The sequence below is a fragment of the Podarcis liolepis genome, assembly GCF_965112155.1.
Source record: "Podarcis liolepis genome assembly, chromosome: 8".
In the NCBI taxonomy this organism is placed as follows: Eukaryota; Metazoa; Chordata; class Lepidosauria; order Squamata; family Lacertidae; genus Podarcis; species Podarcis liolepis.
Window position 1 is genome coordinate 87,604,153 of NC_139560.1, and position 20,598 is coordinate 87,624,750.

Below are 20,598 nucleotides of genomic sequence, written 5' to 3' on the forward strand. Positions count from 1 at the left end.
AGTCTGCTCATGGGCTCAGTTCAACGGAGGCAGATAAACTGGAAATTCTTTTCATGCTGCGCCTAATAAAATCCCATGAAAAAGACTTCATATCCAGCATAATAAATGGAGGAAATGCTCATGTATAATTTAAACACTGCACCCTAAGGCAGCAAGACTGGCAAATTAATTCAAGTTGTAATAAAATTAATAATGTTAAAGCATATAAAAATGTTCATGAGTAAAAAAATGAGCAACTGCATCCCTTCCTGACAATATTTGGAAATCAACAAATTTGCTGAATGCCTAGATGTTTGCTTACATTGATCCATTTCTTTTACCACAAAGCAGCCTGCAACAGCAATGCTCCCCAATTCCTCTTATTCCTCCTTTCTTTAACATGTTAATGTTTTATCCTGGTTTCTGACCATTCTGTGCCAGATAACTAGTCTCGTAGACATTTAGTAACTAAGAACACAGATAGTTTTATAGTGTTTTCTGTAACAGAGAGACAAACTAAGGTCTACTCTTTGCTAACTTTATTGATAATCATCACCCAATGAATACTACCAATGGTACTCACAGCAGTCATTTTTTTAGATGGGTTGATGTCTGCTGGAATAAGAATAGCAACTATTTTCTCCACTAAGCCACATGATGCCTCAAGGCACCCTTGTCATGAATACATTATTTTTTTACAGATTAGTGAGGAGAAAGTGGGACAAGGGTAATGGAAAGAGGAGAAAGTCATGCTGTGTGAGACAACATAAACTTTAGTCTACCCTTTAGTCTACCCTACCTGCCATATAGCTATGAATACTGGAATTAACAAATCCAGTATCCAATTAATTAACACAGGTAGTTTAAATACGTGATTGCAGTCACAAACTTCACAATACTATGGTGGTTATATGAAAGGCAGAAAACTCAAAGAAGAATGATACCACATTAACCTGTAAAAATTAACATGATTTAAACAAAAAGTATTGGAGAGACTGTGGACATTATTTCAACATAATTTTACAGCAATCAGAAGACTGCACCAAGTACTGTAAATAAATTCACCATGTCATATTCTTAAAAAGTATCCTTCACAGGTTATTTAGATGTGAAACTTTGAATGCAAAGTACACAACCTTGGTTATGGTCCAGTAGCAACCACAACTGTGTAGTTTTAACTGAAAATCTTTTGGGGGAATTCTGTATGCACTTGGGATAAGTGCAATTCGATAGTGCTTAACAGATAACAGAATAGCTTAATAACAACACAAGAAGTAATGACTTGCTCTCTTTGTACCACATAATCATTCTGCAGTTTACATAAAGGAAAAATAAGATGGCTCAGCAATAGTTTTAGATGTGTCTTCTTTAGTTGCTTAATATTTTTCTAAGAAACTACCAACACAATCACTCTTTAGCTGCAACTTTAGATAACTTATCTGAAATAGGAAATTAAGAATGAGTTTGAGAGGTAAAGGTCACTCCCCCCAAATTCCCCCCCTGCTCCATTCACACTTTCAGGTTTGGGTCAAAGTATATTAATGTCCTATATAGCATGCATTAAATTATTGCTAATAAACATCTTTGCCCACCCTTTCACTCACCCAAAGATCTCCATCTGATGACCAAAGAAGATACGATACGGGATATCAGTGATTAGGTCTCTCACTCTACTGTTTCAGTGGGTTGCTTTGAATATAGAGGAGTGGGACTCATAGAAGATATTTAACTATTTCTTTTATGTAAACTGTGCTGCTCAGGTGAAGCTGCTATTTACTATAGAGGGAGAAAAGATAGCTACAGTACCTGTGGCTCTATCTTTCCTATTCCTCGTGGAGCAAACAGCAACTTGGAGAAGGAGCAATTTAGATCAGGCAAACAATAAGGGAGCTCAAGGAACATTCTCTCCCATTGTTTCTCTGGTCTTCACATCAGCATTATTGCATAGCTCATGATTATTATTCTTATTATTATTATCATTTAAAGCAGAATATCTTGATCATGGATCTTCCACACAACTGCCAGTTTGGATCCAACCAACTTAATATCCCAGAAATATGAGCACTCAGGAACCTCGGGTGCCTTTGCTTATGTACTAATAAGTCTTTAGATTTGTCATCTGGGCAGCCCAGGACCTCTATCCACATTGGGCGTAACCGGGGGGGGGGGGTAGGGGTGCAGCTGCCCCCCAAGTCAATAAAAATACTTAACTGAGGCTCTGCCCCCCCCCAAATCCTGGCTACACCCATTCTGCCCGGGCTTGCGCCATGGGGAGGTCACTTGGGTGCTGCTAACACAGCAGTTTGACTTCCCACCTGGAAGCTCACTCCATTGTCTCTCAAGACAGACAGATATCAACAACTGCTCAAAAGCATGCTGCACTAATACAGGATTTCCCCCAAGCTCCCCTTGTTCTTCAGTTTAAACAGCAAAAAGCCATTAGGGTTTTCCACAGTGGTTCCCAGCCCAAAGAACTGCACCAGACAATGTCTCTGCATAACTTTCACCAACAATTTTTTTGGGGTGAAAGCTTCCGTTGATACTAATTATCTACAGTTGGTATTTGCTTTTATCTAATTTTGGTGTCGTTTGTGTTCTATTTTGTCTAATTTTAATATACGTTTATGTGATGGATATGTTTTATATTCAAATATTATCAATTTTAAAATGACTGGATTAATACAATAGTAATGTATTTGCTTTAGAAACTAAACCTTAACTGAACATGGAGGTGTGCTGCTGTACACACAGCCTTACCAGATACTTCAGAGATGACTATTTTTCACTTCTGGCACCTCTCGAACAGTTTGTCCACTTGCATGATGGTCTATTTTGAAATGCAAGAGAGGCCACATTACAGTAAAACTTCCTCAACCAAGGGGAAAAATATATACAGTTGTACCTTGGAAGTCAAACATTTTGGCTCCCGAACACTGCAAACCCGGAAGTGAGTGTTCTGGTTTGCAAAAATTCTTTGGAACCCAAATGTCCAATGCAGCTGACGCGGCTTCTGATTGGCTGCAGGAGCTTCCTGCAGCCAATTGGCAGCTGCACCTTGGTTTCTGAACATTTTTGAAGTCAAACAGACTTGCGGAAAGAATTCCATTCGACTTCCAAGGTACAACTGTAGCTGCAATTGGGGGCAGAAGTGAAGTCCTATTGCTTCTGTTATATAACAACAGTAAAAAGGGAGCAGGTGGCGCTGTGGTCTAAACCTCTGAGCCACTTGGGCTTGCCAATCAGAAGGTTGGCAGTTTGAGTCCACGCAACGGGGTGAGCTCCCATTGCTCTGTCCCAGCTCCTGCCAGCCTAGCGGTTCGAAAGCATACCAGCACAAATAGATAAATAGGTACCACTGTGGCGGGAAGGAAAACATCATGGTGTTCCATTGTGCCAGAAGCGGTTAAGTCATGCTGGCCACATGACCCGGAAAACTGTCTGCAGACAAATGCCATCTCCCTCTGCCTAAAAGCAAGATGAGCGCCGCAACCCCATAGTCAAGTTTGACTGGACTTACCCGTCCATTTTGTGGTAGGAAGGAAGGACAAAGACCCACAGAGGCCATAGGTACAAACCTCTATTTAATACTGAATAAAATACACGTAGTCCAACAATTTATGGAGTTGCCCCAAACAGTCCATGAATGTGAAAAAGAGAAGACTGGACTCTGTAATGCTCCTGTGATATACCCTCAATAAATATAATAGTTAAGTAGCCGATGGGGAGAGGTGTTCTTGAAAAAGCTGAGAATCACAAATCACTTGCCTGTTCTGCTGTCACACAAGCCTCCTGAAAAAAGCACTTGTGTATATCCACCCTCTAAATCTGAAGGGGGGACTTTCTTATGATGGTATTAATATCTCATAAACAACAGCTTGTTAAATTAAGCTTTGCTAAGATGCAACAGGAATTAATGAGTTTTCCAACACGTAAGGCGTATCAAGTGAGATCTTAATGTGACTTACAGTTTTCAATTAGGTAGCATGATTGTGAAGTCTGCCATGGTAACTTCCCAGATATACAAGTACTAAGGGGGCTTTGGCACCTGTAATCTTTGCCTATGTGCAAAGCAGGTGTCGATTCTCATGCAAGGCTGAAAGGACACCATTGTCAGAAAAAGGCTGCATGCTCATTCCAAAGGTCCAGAATTAAAGCAAACTGAAGATAAATCTGTGCATTTACAGCTACTGCTGGTCATGTTCTGCAATTATATAGTTTGTTATTTTATAACCTGCTACGTGATAATTGAATGATAATTAATACATATAACAGAAACCAAACCTTACATCTTTGACTTTTATTTTTTCAACAGCCTTGCTGAAATACATATTTTTCAAAATTCGCTAGCAAGTTAATGACCTTTCTAACAAGTTGATTATGTTTCATGCAGTTGCTTATTTGTCATTTGGAAGCATTACCAATATATTTTTCTTGACTCCCAAGAAGAAAATATACTCCTCTATCCCAAAATACATCATTTGATTTTTAAAGGTGAACGAAACTGCTTTGTGGGCCAGAAAGGGCCAATGGACTCGCCATCAGTGAACTAGACAGTAACCAATTCAGGTTTGAGATCAAAGGATACCTTTTAACCATTAGAAGGGCAAATACAAGAATGCCACTAGGTTAAAGCCAGTTAGAGAAATTTGAGAGACCCTTGATTTTATATTTGAGAGCCACTGTTGTGACTCACTGTGAGTTGTCACCTCCCACTTCTCGTTTTTAAATATTTGACTGATCATATCTGGGACCATGAAGGAATGTGCTCCCAGCTCAATCAACCTTGAGATTTTCTCTTCACCAGCAATAGCAGCAGAAAGCCTATATGCCAGACCTAACCTATTAGCAATTACACAAATATAAGTATTGATGTAATGGGGTGTGTGAGATACTTGTGGTTTCTAGACTGCTACCTAAAAATAAAACAGCTCTTGAGAATACAGAAGTTTGCCAGCACAACCTTGGAACACTTGGCTCACCAATCTAAGCCATTTGGAGCTACTGATCTGTTGATGTTCTGTATAGCTTTTTCTGTTCGAATGTTGCTTTCTTTTACATTGCCTGGCTTGCATGGCTCTCCAAGCTAAACAATGGGGGCTTGTGCATTTGTATTAGGCCATGGTTTGGTTTGCCTTAGTATGACATGTGAACAAGGCTGCTGCACCAACCAATGTAAAGTAGATGTTCAGGGACAGAGTTACTGGTATACTAAACTGAGGCATTGACTGAAGAAAAGAATCACTTTTAGGGGGGAAGTCCTCAGCTTCTAGTCTCCTAGCCATACTGTGAACCCATGCTGTTTACGCCACAGTAACAATCAGAGAGGCCTGACAGAACACCTGGTCCTCTCAGAGTCTGTGTCTTTTTTGGCAGCTAACTGCAAAATTTTCCTACCAGGTGGTTACACTTCAATTACACTAGCTGGTCTTTCTAAAGTTAACAAGAACCGCATGAACATCTTTTATGCATTAAAACACAGTATCAATGTTGTTAATTGTTGCTTACTTTTATTTTATTTAACGCATTTAAATTAAAATATTTCTTGATTGTAGCAGACATATATGTAGATAAAAATATAATCTGCACTGTTTCCACAATGATTTGATCCAACATGTTACGAGCTCAAAACATTAAAAACATTTCCTATTCTAATTTCTTATTTGCATTTGATTAAGCTCTCAACACATTTTATTTATTTGTAAAATACATATCCCACCATTTGTGACAAGCAATCACATTCACACAAAACAATACAAATCGGCACAGTAATCTCAGTCAGCAAAATAATAAATTTTACACTCGTGGAATCTCCTCCTGTCCCTATAATAAAAACGAGTGGCTCTGTATCCACTCACATCCCCATCAAAGGACTGGAGGAATATACTGATTTTCAGCTGGTGCCATGGGAACCAGCTCCTAGGGGCCAAGGTCCCTTCGTCCCCCCATAAAATATTAGAGGAAGCCAGCTCCCCCCAGTTGATGGGCATTGCCATTCAAATGCTGAGTGTACCACACCATGTGATCAATTATGTGAGGCAGGGCTTACCTGGCCCCTTAATATTATATTCACGTTGGCTCCCTAGGCTAGTGCTGAAAGCTACAGTGCCCATACCAGCTGTACTTCAAGGATGGAAGTACCTTCCACAGTTAGGATGTCAGCACTAAGACGACTTTGGACTTCAGTTAGGGTTGAAGCAACATAAAGGGCCTGCCAGCACATCTTAACACGAGGCCAGGAGAGGCACTTCTTCAGATAACTAGATCCTAATTCATTCAGGGCTTTGTACAAAAGCACTAAAACCTTGAATTAAGCTCAGCCAATGCAAACTCTTCAGGACTATGGTTCCAAGCAGCTGAACCAGCCAACAATTTGGCAGATGCATTTTGCAGCAGCTGCAGCCTCTAAGCAATAAGAACCAAAGAAAAGTCCTGCTGGAAGAGGTCAGTGACCCAGCCAGTCCTGCATCCTGTTTCCCAGTGGCAAACCAGGTGCCTATGGGAAGCACACAAGCAGGACACGATCCAGCAACTGCATGGCCTCAGCTGGCTCAGAAGAGAGTGAGGAATAAAGGTGGGGGTCATCCACATACTGATGACGGTGCAATCAAATCCCCTAATCAACATGCCCAGTGCCTTCATATAGTGGGCCCCACAGCACAGGTGCCAGGCAGGTGAACTGCAGGACCTCCCTGGATAGGGTTCCACAGGTAGGACTGGAGCCATCCTATCACTGCATTTACAGGCTCCAACCCCTGAGGATACCATGGTAAATGGCATCAAAAACTGCTGAGAGAGCAAGGAAAATTTACAACCTTGCCCTGTCCTCCTGATATTGGTTAATCAGGCTGACCAAAAGTGGGCCTGAAATGGATATACATAATCTGCTTCTTCCAAGGGAGTCTGAAGCTCGATGGCTACCACCTCAAGTGCCTTGCCACAAAAGGGGATATTTATGAGTGGGTGGTAGTTGTCACATACTTCTGGGTCCAGGAAGGACTTCATGAGGGGCTGTACCACCATCTCCTTCGAGGCAGAAGAAACCATCCCCTGCCATATTTACCGCCTCCTGGACCCACCTAGTAAATCCTGCTATCTCTCAGCAGCCATGGTGTGCAAGAGTTTGAGGATTTTTACAATCAAGTAGTGTAAAGGTAAAGGTAAGGTAAACGATGCCTAGACAGTTAAGTCCAGTCGAATTCAACTATGGGGTGTGGCACTAATCTCTGCTCTCAGGCCAAGGGAGCCAGCGTTTGTCCACAGACAGCTTTCTGGATCATGTGGCCAGCATGACTAAACAGCTTCTGGCGCAACAGAATACCGTGACAGAAGCCAGAGTGCACAGAAACACTGCTTACCTTCCCACCGCAGCAGTACCTATTTATCTACTTGCGCTGGTATGCATTTGAACTGCTAGGTTGGCAGGAGCTGGGACAGAGCAAGGGGAGCTCACCCCGTCATGTGGATTCAAACTGCCAACCTTGCGATCAGCAAGCCCAAGAGGTTTGGTGGTTTAGACCACAGCACCCCCTGGCGTCCCTTTACTAAGCAGTGTACAAGTTTTAAGAAATCAAGAGTTGATTGCCCACATAGAATATCAAGAGTTGATTGCTACATAGAATATCAAGTTTTAGAACCTAGCTCACAAATCTTAACTCGCTGTTTTCTGTTGCACAGTGGTGCTGAGTGAGTGCAATAAGTGGTGTGCTGCAAGATGCTTCTCCATTCCACATCACATTTTGAGCTGCCAGGCCACCCATATCATGCTATCCCCAAATCTCAGGTTCTCAAGCAAACTCAGGTATCTTGTAGGATACCTATTGGTGGAAATCTCAACATGGCAGCAAATGATTATTATTTTTTCATTCTTCAGGTTGTTGTTACAAATCCAGAATAAGAAATCTAAACTCTCATGTCATTCAATCTTACTGTAGTGCCACACAAAACCTATGTGGTGACCAAGCACCTAGTGAAGGGTGCTTGGAGAGAGCTCACACCAGGTTTTAACTGACTGATACAATCGATAATAACATCCTTCTGGCCTCTCTAGAGGAGCTGGGGGCGCTGTTATACAGTGGTTCCACTCCATCCTCCTGGGCCGTGTCCAGAAAGTGGTGGTGGGGGGATAACTGTTCAGACCCCTAGGCCCTCACTTGTGGGGTGCCTCAGGGTTCTGTCCTCTCCCCCATGCTTTTTAACATCTATATGAAGCCGCTGGGAGAGATCATCAGGGGGTTTCGGCTGGGTGTCCATCAATATGCAGATGATACCCAGCTCTACCTCTCTTTTAAATCAGAACCAGTGAAGGCAGTGAAGGTCCTGTGTGAGTGCCTGGAGGCGGTTGGAGGATGGATGGTGGCTAATGGATTGAGGTTGAATCCTGACAAGACAGAAGTACTGTTCTTGGGGATCAGGGGGCTGGCTGGTGTGGAGGACTCCCTGGTCCTGAATGGGGTAACTGTGCCTCTGAAGGACCAGGTGCACAGCCTGGGAGTCATTTTGGACTCACAGCTGTCCATGGAGGTGCAGGTCAATTCTGTGTCCAGGGCAGCTGTCTACCAGCTCCATCTGGTACGCAGGCTGAGACCCCATCTGTCCTCAGACTGTCTCGCCAGAGTGGTGCATGCTCTAGTTATCTCCCACTTGGACTACTGCAATGCTCTCTATGTGGGTCTACCTTTGAAGGTGACCTGGAAACTTCAACTAATCCAGAATGCGGCAGCTAGACTGGTGACTGGGAGCGGCCGCCAAGACCATATAATGTAGGTCCTGAAAGACCTACATTGGCTCCCAGTATGTTTCTGAGCACCATTCAGAGTGTTGGTGCTGACCTTTAAAGCCCTAAATGGCCTCGGCCCAGTATACCTGAAGGAGCATTTCCACCCCCATCGTTCTGCCCAGACACTGAGGTCCAGCTCCGAGGGCCTTCTGGCAGTTCCCTCACTGCAAGAAGCAAGGCTACAGGGAACCAGGCAGAGGGCCTTCTTGGTAGTGGCACCTGTGGAACGCCTTCCCATCAGATGTCAAAGAGATAAACAACTACCTGACATTTAGAAGACATCTGAAGGCAGCCCTATTTAGGGAAGTTTTTAACATGTCACATTTCAATGTATTTTTAATCTTTTTTGGAAGCTGCCCAGAGTGGCTGGGGAAACCCAGCCAGATGGGTGGGGTAGAAATAATAAAATGTTGTTGTTGTTGTTGTTCTGCCAGCTACTGATGTAAGTAAACGATTAGGCAACAAATATGCTCAAGGACGTGAAAAGATTGACAATCTTTCATCTAACCTGTGCACCACACTGTGACTTTTCATAACTAAAGGAACAGGCATTGTGTATAGCATCTACTACAGCACTGGGCTTCAGCTGATGGGTTAATGCCTAATTCCAGGTGGGTCACAACAGGACCACTGCCACCATGCAAATACATGATAAAATATTAAGAAATGAGTCCCCTAGTACATGTTTCGGTCTGAAAAGATTAGAGATACTTGCACTGTTCACCTGGAAGGCACCACATTGACTGTCCCTTTTGTAAATTATAGCATTTTACGATTCCTTGGACATTTTTAAAATGGACACAGCTGTAACAATGTATTGAATGAGGCAATACACAGAACTGGGGGAAACCACAGATACTTCCATGCTCTGCTACAGTATTAAGCCTCAACGTTGCTCTCAACGTTTAATTTAACAAAAGTTCCAGGTATTCTTTGATAGGCATCTTCTTGGTTTGACGATTATTTGATGCCACCATATTTCAAGATTAACTATGACCACTTGTTTATATTCCTTCAAGCTGAAGCAAGATTTGACTACAGAGCTAGTAGAATGTGCATATATGAAGCAGACAATCTTCAGAGCAAAACAATGACCAGCACTTTTGAATGAAAGGAGTGAAAATGAACATTAGCACATCAAAGGCACTCTTCTGTAAAAAATGGCACAGCATACACTTTAATCTTTTCGACAATCTATTCATGAACTGAACTGAATTCCATTTCCGACACAAATGAGAATGCACAGCACAAGGACATCTTTGCCAACAATAAAATAAACGCCATGCAGAGATCTGGTGCTGCAGTCTTTCAACTACTCAAACAAATTGGCAATCATTTTAAACTAAAAATACAGTGTCAGAAATTTCAGTTTTCATAATAAAAAAATTACACCAAAATAGTTGCTGGTTATATATAATGTTTGAAGCTGCACTGTTTCTTATGCAGGGCCCCCAATTCAAGGAATCAAGGGGTCAGAAGAAAGCTTTCCTCTCTTGTTTTATGCGTGCCTAATGTTATCATGGGACGCGGGTGGCGCTGTGGTCTAAACTACTGAGCCTAGGGCTTGCCAATTGAAAGGCCGGTGGTTTGAATCGCCACAACGGGGTGAGCTCCCGTTGCTCGGTCCCTGCTCCTGCCACCCTAGCAATTCAAAAGCATGTCAAAGTTCAAGTAGATCAATAGGTACTGCTCCGGCAGGAAGGTAAACGGCGCTTCCGTGTGCTGTTCTGGTTCACCAGAAGCGGCTTAGTCATGCTGGTGACATGACCTGGAAGCTGTACGCCGGCTCCCTCAGCCAATAAAGCAAGATGAGCGCCGCAACCCCAGAGTCGGTCACGACTGGACCTATCGGTCGGGTCCCTTTACCCTTTACCTTTAATGTTATCAATGCTAATTAGCACTTCCATATCATAGGTGCTGGATGCACCCAACCCTACAAACCCAGCCAGATGGGCAGGATATAAATTTAAAAATTATTATATAATTATTACATTTAAGATCTTATTGGTGGGAAAGCGCATTAATGCTCGACAGAGACAAAAGTGTGGTGAGGAATGCTGGTAAGGAGGCATGGAAACAGTAGGTGGTGATGGTGTGGACTCTGGATCCAAAGCAGGGTTAGATTTTTACTTTTTATGGGGGGGGGAAGCGGCAGCCCATTGCATCACAGAATGGTTTGACTCTCACTCTTGCGGACAAATGGCAGGCTCGGGCTGTGCTGCTATTTTCAAGATCCAAGATGCAGTGAGAAGGTGAAGGAGCCTGCCTTCCGATGCCTGGGAGAGGAGGGCTGTGCTGGCGCGAAGCAAAACACATACACATAGGGGACAAATGATCATTGCAGCAAGGAAAAAGCCTTGCAATGTGCCCCATCCATGAGGGATGATTCTACCTGACATCTGCATAACCCTGATTTCCCTGCCTCTTTCCCCTCCTGAACGCGGGAGGAGGTTGCTCTTTCGCCTGCGCTGGAGAGGCTCTCGCTGCCCTTCTCCCTCCGAATAACCTTCCCCATGGAAGCAGTTCCTTTCTCTCCCACTGTTTCCCTTTCTGCTTCTCTCTCTCTTGTTCTCCGACGCCTGTGAGAGGAGCAGTGGTGGGGCCACAATGGGGAGCACTTGCATGGGGGCGCCTGCTTTGCGCCCCCTCAAAAGCCCAAGCCCGGGACCACGGCCCCTCTGGCACCCCCCACGCTATACCCCTGGTATTACTGCCAGGAAAGTACATTATAAAATGTGTTGTGGGTCTTAAGATGCTGAAGAAGACTGGGCTAAAGTCTTCATTTAAAACCACATATCAAACACCAATAGTTTCAAAGAGCTATCTCTAAAAAAGGAAAACTTCTCAAAATGAAAATTCTATGTTCAATTAACCCCATTGTTCAAATACAGATTCAACAACAGGACTAGAAGGTACATTGGGGAAGCAATCCTATGATTGAAGCCGGAGGAAAGCATGCTGGTGTAAATTCAGCCAGCATAAAGTTACCAAGAGAGCCAAACTCTGTTTAGCAGTGAGGCTGTTGTTGTTGTTGTTGTTGTGTACCCGTTGTCAAAATATCACAGGCCATAGATTATTTAAGAGCCATAGGCCTAGGTAAAGAGGAATGTTTTTGCCTGGTACCTAAAGACATGTAATGATGGTGCCAGGCGAGTCTCTCTGGGAAGAGCGTTCCACAATCATGGAGCCACCACAGAAAAGGCATGTTCTCTTGTTGTCACCCTCCACACTTTTTGGGGACAGTCACAAGGGAGGAGATCAAGGCAGGCGCATGACAAACTATGTCAATATGCCCCAACTGGGCCAAAGGCTAAATATCAGGTGACTGCTGACGGAGTCATCCCAAGTCCAGCAGAGGAAAAACAATCCTTTAAAATAGGGTTTGTTTGAGTTACACTACCCTTCTTGCTGGCTTCATTTATGCCAGGTGACATGGCCAAGTTGAGGGGTCTTAGGATCCATCCTAACTTCACCTTCTCTGGTGGAGCCCAACAACGGCTGGAGGGCACCATGTTGGAGAAGGCTGGCCAAGCTTCTATGCATAAACAGTTAATTTTTAAACTCCTGTGTAAATTTGTGATGGCCATAACCACAACATATCTGTATTTATATTTGGGGCATTGTTAAAATTTGTTATTGCTGTTTTTATACATTAATTTTCATTTTTATCTTTTATTATACTGTCATACTGAAATTTTGTACTGCTATATTGACACAATTTGTATGTTTATTAATTTGCTATGTTTTCTGTTTTTTTCCTCCCTCGTATTGTGGGCTGCTTTGAATGCGAGTGTTTATGGGTGAGTGACATATACAATCTAATCTCAATGGAATTGAATTGATACGGAAAATTATTTTTGACTGTTATGCTGAATTGGCAATTCTTCTATTTGGTTATTTTTGGGCAGGGAAGAAACTTTCTTCATAGGAAAGTCATGCACAATCACTGCCCTAGAAATGTCTTGAGATGAAAACACTTGCTTGGTGGGGGAAAGCCTGCTTGGGGTCGTGGTTCTGGGAGGACAGAGGATCCCCCCCCCCCGCCCGGGTTTTGGTATACACAATTCTTTGTGCATATGCAGAGCCCTTGGAACTGAACCCTTGCATAAGATTTGATTGTACTGTATATACAGGGGGGGGGGGGAATACTAATAATGTAGATTTGAAAATAACCAATTTTCCAATCCTAGTAGAAACCAGAGCTACCTTCTGACAATAATCTCATACTAGAAGAATACCTGGATAAGGAAATATTTTAAATTTTAGTGATGTTGTCAAGGCTCCTTTATCAGTATTGACAGTTCTCTCAGGTATTGACACAGCACTGTATTTTTAAAAAAATGTACATGGTGTAACTGGCAGATCCACTTTAGAACTACAGTGAATATGCGATGTTCTTTGCTTCAACAACATTGCTTTGTGTGTGGAAGGGGGAGCAGGAGGTGAGAAAGAATACTAATACCAAAAAATTGTTTTAAACTTGTACAAATTGTTGGCATTGAAGTCCTATTCAACAATTGGAAAATTACTACATGTCTTTTATAGGGCAAAGAACACATTAAGAGTTCATTAATTAAACAGTGCTTGTGGAACAGATGGAATGGCTATCTGGGTTCTAATTACTGTAAGTTGTACAGAGGTTTGCAGCCCTTAATGAGCTCAATAAAATGAATGATTGCACATCAATCACAATTAGAGATACCTATAAGATGGGTTGAATAATCATTGTAATATGTCAAGCATGGTAAAACAAAGAACAACAGGCAATGCAAAACATAATTAAGAATAAATAGTCCATCCCAACCTCTGGGGGAAAAGTGACGTATTTGCACAACTTCTTGCCATTAATGTAAAGTCAAGGGGTGGTATTCAATTTTTAAAAAATCAGAGTACACTCATTAAAACAAACAAGCCTAATATAAGCATGCCCATTAATTTCAATGGTTCTAGTATGAGCAAAACTGATAATATAGCTCTACATTATCTCCTTCAAAAGAACAGGCAGCAACTTTTCCCTCCTCAATGCATTTACATAGCTGAGGCACTTCTGGAATTTTGGCATCCCAGGCACTTGCCAAGTCTGTATATGTGGGGTGGACCTGCTTTCCTGGCAAGTGGACGATTACGCCTCTATGACTTCCTCCCCATGGTCTGGATGTCTTGTTAGCTGTAGTGACACCAAGAGTTTGTGCTACTGCAGTAAAGACTGCCCATTTAAAAAGGTGGTTGGGTATAAGCACACATACCCAGCTGAAAACTTCATTTGCCAAAACTCACTCTTATTAAAGATAGTTTGTGGGAAAGTGGTTTCCAAAGTATTATAATGACATAAATCCACTTCTGCTACTCACAATGGAACAATGCTAGTCAACTATATGTAAATCTCTAATATAACTGTGCGATTTAGATTTTTTAAAAAATTACACTTTCCTTTTGAGTAAATTTTTCACTTTTCACTTAATCAGATGTACAGTCAAATCTTTCACATTTGGCCAAGAAGTTCACTCTTTACATTTGCAAAGATTTGTGATTAAAGCAGAAGCTTTTTAGCCTGAGGGGTTAAAAGTGTGGGTGTGGAAGTGCGCTTTTGTTAGAAAAATTAGCAATGCTATGAGTCATTGTGCATTAGCGGCAGAATAGTTTTGCATCTTGTATGAACCCAGACACCATATGCCATGCGAGGACCTATTACTTTATTCGGTGCCATTGCTGACAGGCAGACACGTGGATATCCCCAATGGAAAGACTGTCTCTTCTCTGTGGTGAGTACAGGAACCCAGTGATCTGAACACATCAGACATTGTAACTAGCAGCAGGAACAGCTGGTAAGCTCGGAAGAAGCAAGGGCAATACAGAGCTAGAATGTTAATGAGAATGTGTGAGCTAAACCCCAGTGCAAGCCTCAAAGGAGCGGGGTGGGGGACATTAAAAAACACTTTATTTTATGCAGTTCATGCAGCCCAACATTTGGGATTTTTCTTCCTGAAATCATAAATACTGAATCTGAGTTAAGCATTAGTTCACACAACTAAGAAACTGATAAATATTGTTCAAGAAGCTCAGAATTTGTTCCTGTCATCCTATTGAAAGCATATTAACCTTAACTTCTTTCATTTTCCAAATAAAATAAAATGGTACATTCCTGAGTCAGTAAAGCCTTAGCCAAGGCTTAGATTGAAGCAGATGCACGTCTTGCTTGTTTCAACATCACAGTTATAATTACTCAAGCTAGATCAAGTAAACATTTTAATGCAAAAAGCAAACAAAACTCATAACATGACAATGAAAGGACTAATGCATATAGAAGTAAATAATGTTTTAAATGCATTGCAATTTTTCACAATTGACTGCATTTTAACACAACAGAATTAGAATGATTAGTCATTTAGCAGTAGCATCAACAATGCCATATATGCTGAAAAGGGTTAAAAAGTCAAACATTTTACATGAATTTCATTCTATCTTAAACATGCATAATCTGGACTTTGGTTTTTGACAAAATGTGAAGACATTTTACCTGACAAGATCCTTGTATGCTTTTTATTATGTTTACTATGCTTTCACTGAAACTCAATGTTTTGAAGGAATGAAAAACTTCATTATGATAAAACCTGAGAAATCTACATTGCCTTTACTCCCAAGAAGACAAAATAAGATTGCTGCTATAAAGAATACAGTAGAAAGAATGCATACTATACAAGCAACCTCATTTCAACACAAGCTGATGCTAGTTTAGTGTGGAAAAATTATATGCTGAACCCAAACAATATTTCTCAAACTGTGCACTCATTTTCTCATTTGATACTTTAATTGAACAGTAAATTGGTCAGTGGGTGGTCACTTTTGAACCAGAATGAAAATAAACGTGGACACTATGAAGTATAAGGAAATATGCAGTAAGTATATTAGCAAAGAACACAAAACTATTGTTGTTTTTAAAAGTTTGTTTCTTCACTTAAGCTTTGAAAACTCACATTTAATTGTTCTTATAATAACTCTTCCATTAACAAGTACTGGTGCAGGTTTGGGCTACAGTATATGTGTTTCAGCTGAGCTGCAGTAGAGCACTTTCACAAATATTTCTCACACTGAAAAATATATTTCACCTTGGGGATTTTTCATTAATTCAGGAAATTCCCACATTATGAATTAGCTTATTTTGCTATTAATGATGTAATCACATAGCCAAATCAGCTGCACACTAAGTGTCCTGACTAGATCCTGTTTAGCGTGTGATTATTGACAGAGTAGAATAGTAAGTGAAACTATACCTAAAAAGAAGACAGCCTAAAAATGAAACAAAATGGCATTGAAACAGCAGCAGATGACAGAAAACGGTGAACATTTACTCAGTTTAGAGTTTTTTGTAGAAATACGTTTTGATTTAAAAAGTCAGAAAAGGAGAACAGCTAGCAAAACCCTAATTAATATGCTCTCAACAGGAGGGTATATCTTATGCTGGAACATTCTCTCTGGTAATCTAAATGGAAGGAGAGACAGCTCAATGATAACCATAGTTTGGTGAGGATTGTAAGTGCCAGAGCACCTAGAAAGTTGAAGAGAAGGAACTGAAGAAATTATTGAATAGAAAAGGGCTAATTACTATTTATTCATAATTAAGCTTCCTAGCAAAATGCCTGCAAATATTTTCTCCTTGTAAAATAAACATTTGTGGTTTTATCTCAATATTATGTTAGATTAATGTACATATTTAAATAAAAGGAACAGATATTTTATTCTGCTAATTTGGTTTGATAGTTCAGACTTGTCTAGAAACCATGTGCCCTGGACTACTTGAAGACTGGCTAGCATCCATGAAGATTGTCTTCTCTAATTCTCAGTTTGACAACCCATCAGCTTGAAACCTCACTTGCTCTGTTTGGATAAGTATGCCGGTGGAACTTTACAGCTGTGAGACCCCAGCATAGGCCAGTAGAATTGTAGTGGCCAGAATAAGAACTGGACTTCACTGGAGACAGAACGGACCATGCAGAACATCAGGGTATCCAAAAGCTCTGAGAACAAATTCAGAAGCTTGCCTGATTTGCTGGATCAGCTCAGCATGTTCTGCCTCCCTAGTCTCCATTCAGGCAAGCAAGAGGCATTATCAGAGTTCAAGGACACATTCCAGCTAGGCAAAAACTCTCAAAAGAGGATGCAGAGCAGGGCCAGTAAGAGGTGTGGCTGGGGAGGGGCTGGGGCTTGAGTAGCGTCCCAAAGGTCTGACAGAGAGGCTTGGAGGGCTGCATTTCACCTCTGGGGCTTGAGGTTCCCCATCTCTGCTTTAACCCTTTGCCTCCCATTGTAGTCCCAATCTGGATCCACCCACTCTGGCATTTGCATTTTGGAAGGGGAAAATGTTCCCGATACTTTTCCTAATGCAGATTGCAGGTGTGAAGCCACAATCCAGGTCTGGATTACACTGGAAGAAAAGGGTTAAAGCCCTCTAATTCCCATGACAGCTTCCCAGTCCAGATCAGGAGGCAATCTGCAGCAATTCATGAACTAAATATCTTACGCTTAATCAGATATTGCTTTACTCTTGCTTTGCAGGATCATAGCTGGCTCAGCCCCTCCCTGCCCTGTTTCAGTTGTAGACCTTGAAGTCTCAAATTTCAGTGATGCCCTGCCAATGCCAAAATTTGGTGCCCCCCACCTTTCATTCTACATCACAGTTGGGGTGCCTCCTGAGGCTCCATGCCCAGTGCAACCAAGCCTGTTGCGCTTCCCTAAATCTGCCTCTGCCTATTTCAGGGCTTTGGGTGGGCTTCTGCTGGCAGGTACCCCAAAGAAGCACTCCACCCACCTGCACATTCAACACTGCAGATGGAGGATACCTCTGCCCTCAACACACTCTTTTCACCCCAAGTCCAGCACAAAGGGCGTCTGGATTGCAAAGGAGTTTCAAGAAAAGAGATTGATATGGCAGGAGAATTACTTGTATGAAACTGATGTTTCTTTCATAGATCACAAGGTATGTATGAACAAAACAGCACTTCTAAGAGTCTACTAATACAGTTGAACCTATTGGGTGGCTTTCCTCCATATTTTTTTGTTCATCAGTTCTCTTTAAATGAGGGGGCTGCTAATTATTGTGGGAAGGTCAGCACCATTAAAAGTGATTTTTAAAATTCACAGTAAAGATTATGAGAAGCAAACACATAAGAGTGGATGTTTTAAACCTGACTTAGAAGTTCATCTGAGATTTCAAGGTCTAAACTGGAACAGTACCTAAAACAAGTGCAGATAATTTACAGAGGATTTAATTTCCTACCTATTGCAGAGGTATACCAAGGCCTTCTATGAAATGTAATAATTCTTGGCAAATCTACAGGACATACACAGAAAAATCCAATGTTAATACCACCCTAAAAGCTTCACATGTCATTACAGGCTGGAACAGATTACAGCTATTGATTGCTGCCTGGAGAATGTTCTCGCTGTGAGAACGGAAGGCGAGCAGCAGTGACAGACAGCTCAGCTATTGATCTACTCCAGCAGGGAAACTGCACTTCAAAATGAAGGTCAGTATTCCTTTATGCCACCAATTAGACCCACTATAATGTTCATCAGGACACTACAGAGATTGGTGAGATTGTTACGAACAATTCTGAGTCATATTTTATTTCCAACATGCATAGTTTCTGACAACAACTGACTGAAAACTACAGAAGGCAAATTATACTCCCCCAATGATGGCAGAACTGATAATCTTGGAAGGGAAAAATGCCATGCCCCATAAACTGAATGGGAAAAAGTGACTGCAATTTTATATATATATATTCAAGACAAAATTACATGAAAGTATAAGGGTGAAATCCAATGCTGATGTTCTGGTTATGGAACAGTTTTTGATCCAGTGGAAGCATCTGGAAACGGAAGAGAAGGGGGGGGCAATTTTCACCAGTTTTCTCTTTCCCCTACAGCTCTAATTCCATGCCACCTTCCATGTTGCTGTGGAGAGTCCCTCAACACTCTGCAACATTTTTTCAGGTGGTGTAGGGGGACTCAGTGAAAACTGTCTCCGCTTCTCTTATGTTAGCAAAGCAAAAGCAGCTCCGCAAGTGGCACCATACTACTGGATGCTTTTTTCTCAAAAGAGACCCTGAGGCATCAATAACAAAAAACATAAAATGTAGCTCAACAATGTATTGTATAATTCATGTTTCAGAATCTCTCAATCAATAAGAATCTAGGCATGCAAAGGTGTCTCAAGCTCATCTATTTATTTCAAGAATGAAGAATTGGAAATGCTCAAGGAAACCAACTGGTCCATGTAATGTTTTCTTTCATAATGAACAAAATAATATTTCAGTGCCATTTTAAATACGATTACTGCTTCTCCCTTTGTTATTTATAATACTTTCACCTATCACATATTCAAAAAACCAAACTCAGGTGGTAAACAGGATTGTAGTTAAAATGGGGACACTGAGAAATAAGAGGAAGAAATCAGTATGATTGAGGAGGGAACCCCAAGGCTTTCAGAAACTTGAATGAATAAATTAAAATAAACCTTAAAATATTGCCCGCTAACAAGCAGATTTAGGGGAGCACACCCGGTTCACCCACAATGGGCAATGAGTTGAGAAGGCACTGTAGGGGGTGCTGCAACAATGATGAATGGAAAGCGAGAGGCGGTGGCGGCAGGGGTTTTAGCGTTGCACAGTGCACTGCTGAAATGTTAAAAGTCCTCTACTGCCACTAAAACAACCAAGCAAAATCTATTCTCTACCTAGGTAAAAAAACAACAACATTAAAGGAGCCCTGGATGGTTAAGTCCAGTCAAAGGTGACTATGAGGTTGTGGCACTCATCTCGCTTTAAGGCTGAGGGAGCCACTGTTAGTCCACAGACAGCTTTCCGGGTCATGTAGCCAGCATGGCTAAACCACTTCCGGCGTAACAGAACATTGTGACGGAAGCCAGAGCGCACAGAAATGCCGTTTACCTTCCTGCTGCAGCAATACCTGTTTATCTACTTGTGCTGGTATATGTTTGAACTGCTAGGTTGGCAGGAGCTGGGACAGAGCAATGGAAGCTCACCCCGTTACAGGGATTCGAGCCGCTGACCTTCCGTTTAGGCCACCGTGCCACCTGCATCCCTACCTATACCTGTACCAGACTGATTATGTGGCACCCATGTCAGTTTCATCTAGGAATAACTGGAGCTGAACAGCCACCCCCAGCCCTCTTCAGATACCTTGTTTAGCTAGGTGCAGACTGATAACTGCCCAGATCATAGAATCATAGAATCATAGAGTTGGAAGAGACCACAAGGGCCATCGAGTCCAACCCCCTGCCAAGCAGGAAACACCATCAGAGCACTCCTAACATATGGTTGTCAAGCCTCTGCTTAAAGACCTCCAAAGAAAGGTCAGACAGTTCAAGTAAAGGAAACTTCAAGATAGTCCCGTCCACAGCCTTCTGAGAACATTAGAAGCCCATTCTCTCCTTCAATGAGTAATTTCTAATGGATCTGATGGCATTGCTTGATTCTCCCCTCCCTGCTCTCTCTTTCAAGCTGCCACCATCCACGATGGGCAAGAATCCAGAAGACTGCTGCAGTAGTCCATGAACTTTGTCTATATCTCCAGGCTGCAATAACAGAAACTCACCCAAGCAGTAGCCAGTGGCCATAGATAGTTCAAGTACAAATATTGTCAAGGAGGACTTCAAATTCAACTGGACATTAGAAATTTGTGATCTAAACCTAGCTCACCAGCCATGTACGACAGGTTATTAGGAGGTTGATAATCACCTGGTTTTGCTGCCTAGCTGGGACTGCAAAAACAGACAGGTTATCAAGCATCCTTCAGGCCACAATACATGACTTAGGGGCTGT

The 20,598-nt window shown here is 41.9% G+C and overlaps 1 protein-coding gene and 1 long non-coding RNA gene across 17 annotated transcripts in view; one reads left to right on the top strand and one right to left on the bottom strand.

Annotated features, from left to right (window-relative positions):
* Window positions 1-20,598, bottom strand: part of RALGAPA2 (Ral GTPase activating protein catalytic subunit alpha 2) — a 203,393-nt gene that overhangs the window by 33,062 nt on the left and 149,733 nt on the right. The window contains exons 39-40 of one of the 16 annotated variants that reach the window (XR_014529580.1): window positions 18,030-18,083; window positions 12,418-16,235 (exon numbers count right to left, since the gene is read on the bottom strand). The exons of 12 other annotated variants lie outside the window; for them this stretch is intronic. The gene's annotated coding sequence lies outside the window, so the exon portion shown is untranslated. Of the gene's footprint in view, window positions 1-12,417; window positions 18,084-20,598 lie in introns of those variants that run through there. 3 more of the 16 variants (XR_014529581.1, XM_083518959.1, XM_083518969.1) reach the window with 3 other exon arrangements.
* Window positions 17,626-20,592, top strand: LOC310714446. Its single transcript, XR_014529777.1, has 3 exons — window positions 17,626-17,729; window positions 18,149-18,279; window positions 20,278-20,592. It is a non-coding gene; the product is annotated as an uncharacterized lncRNA (long non-coding RNA).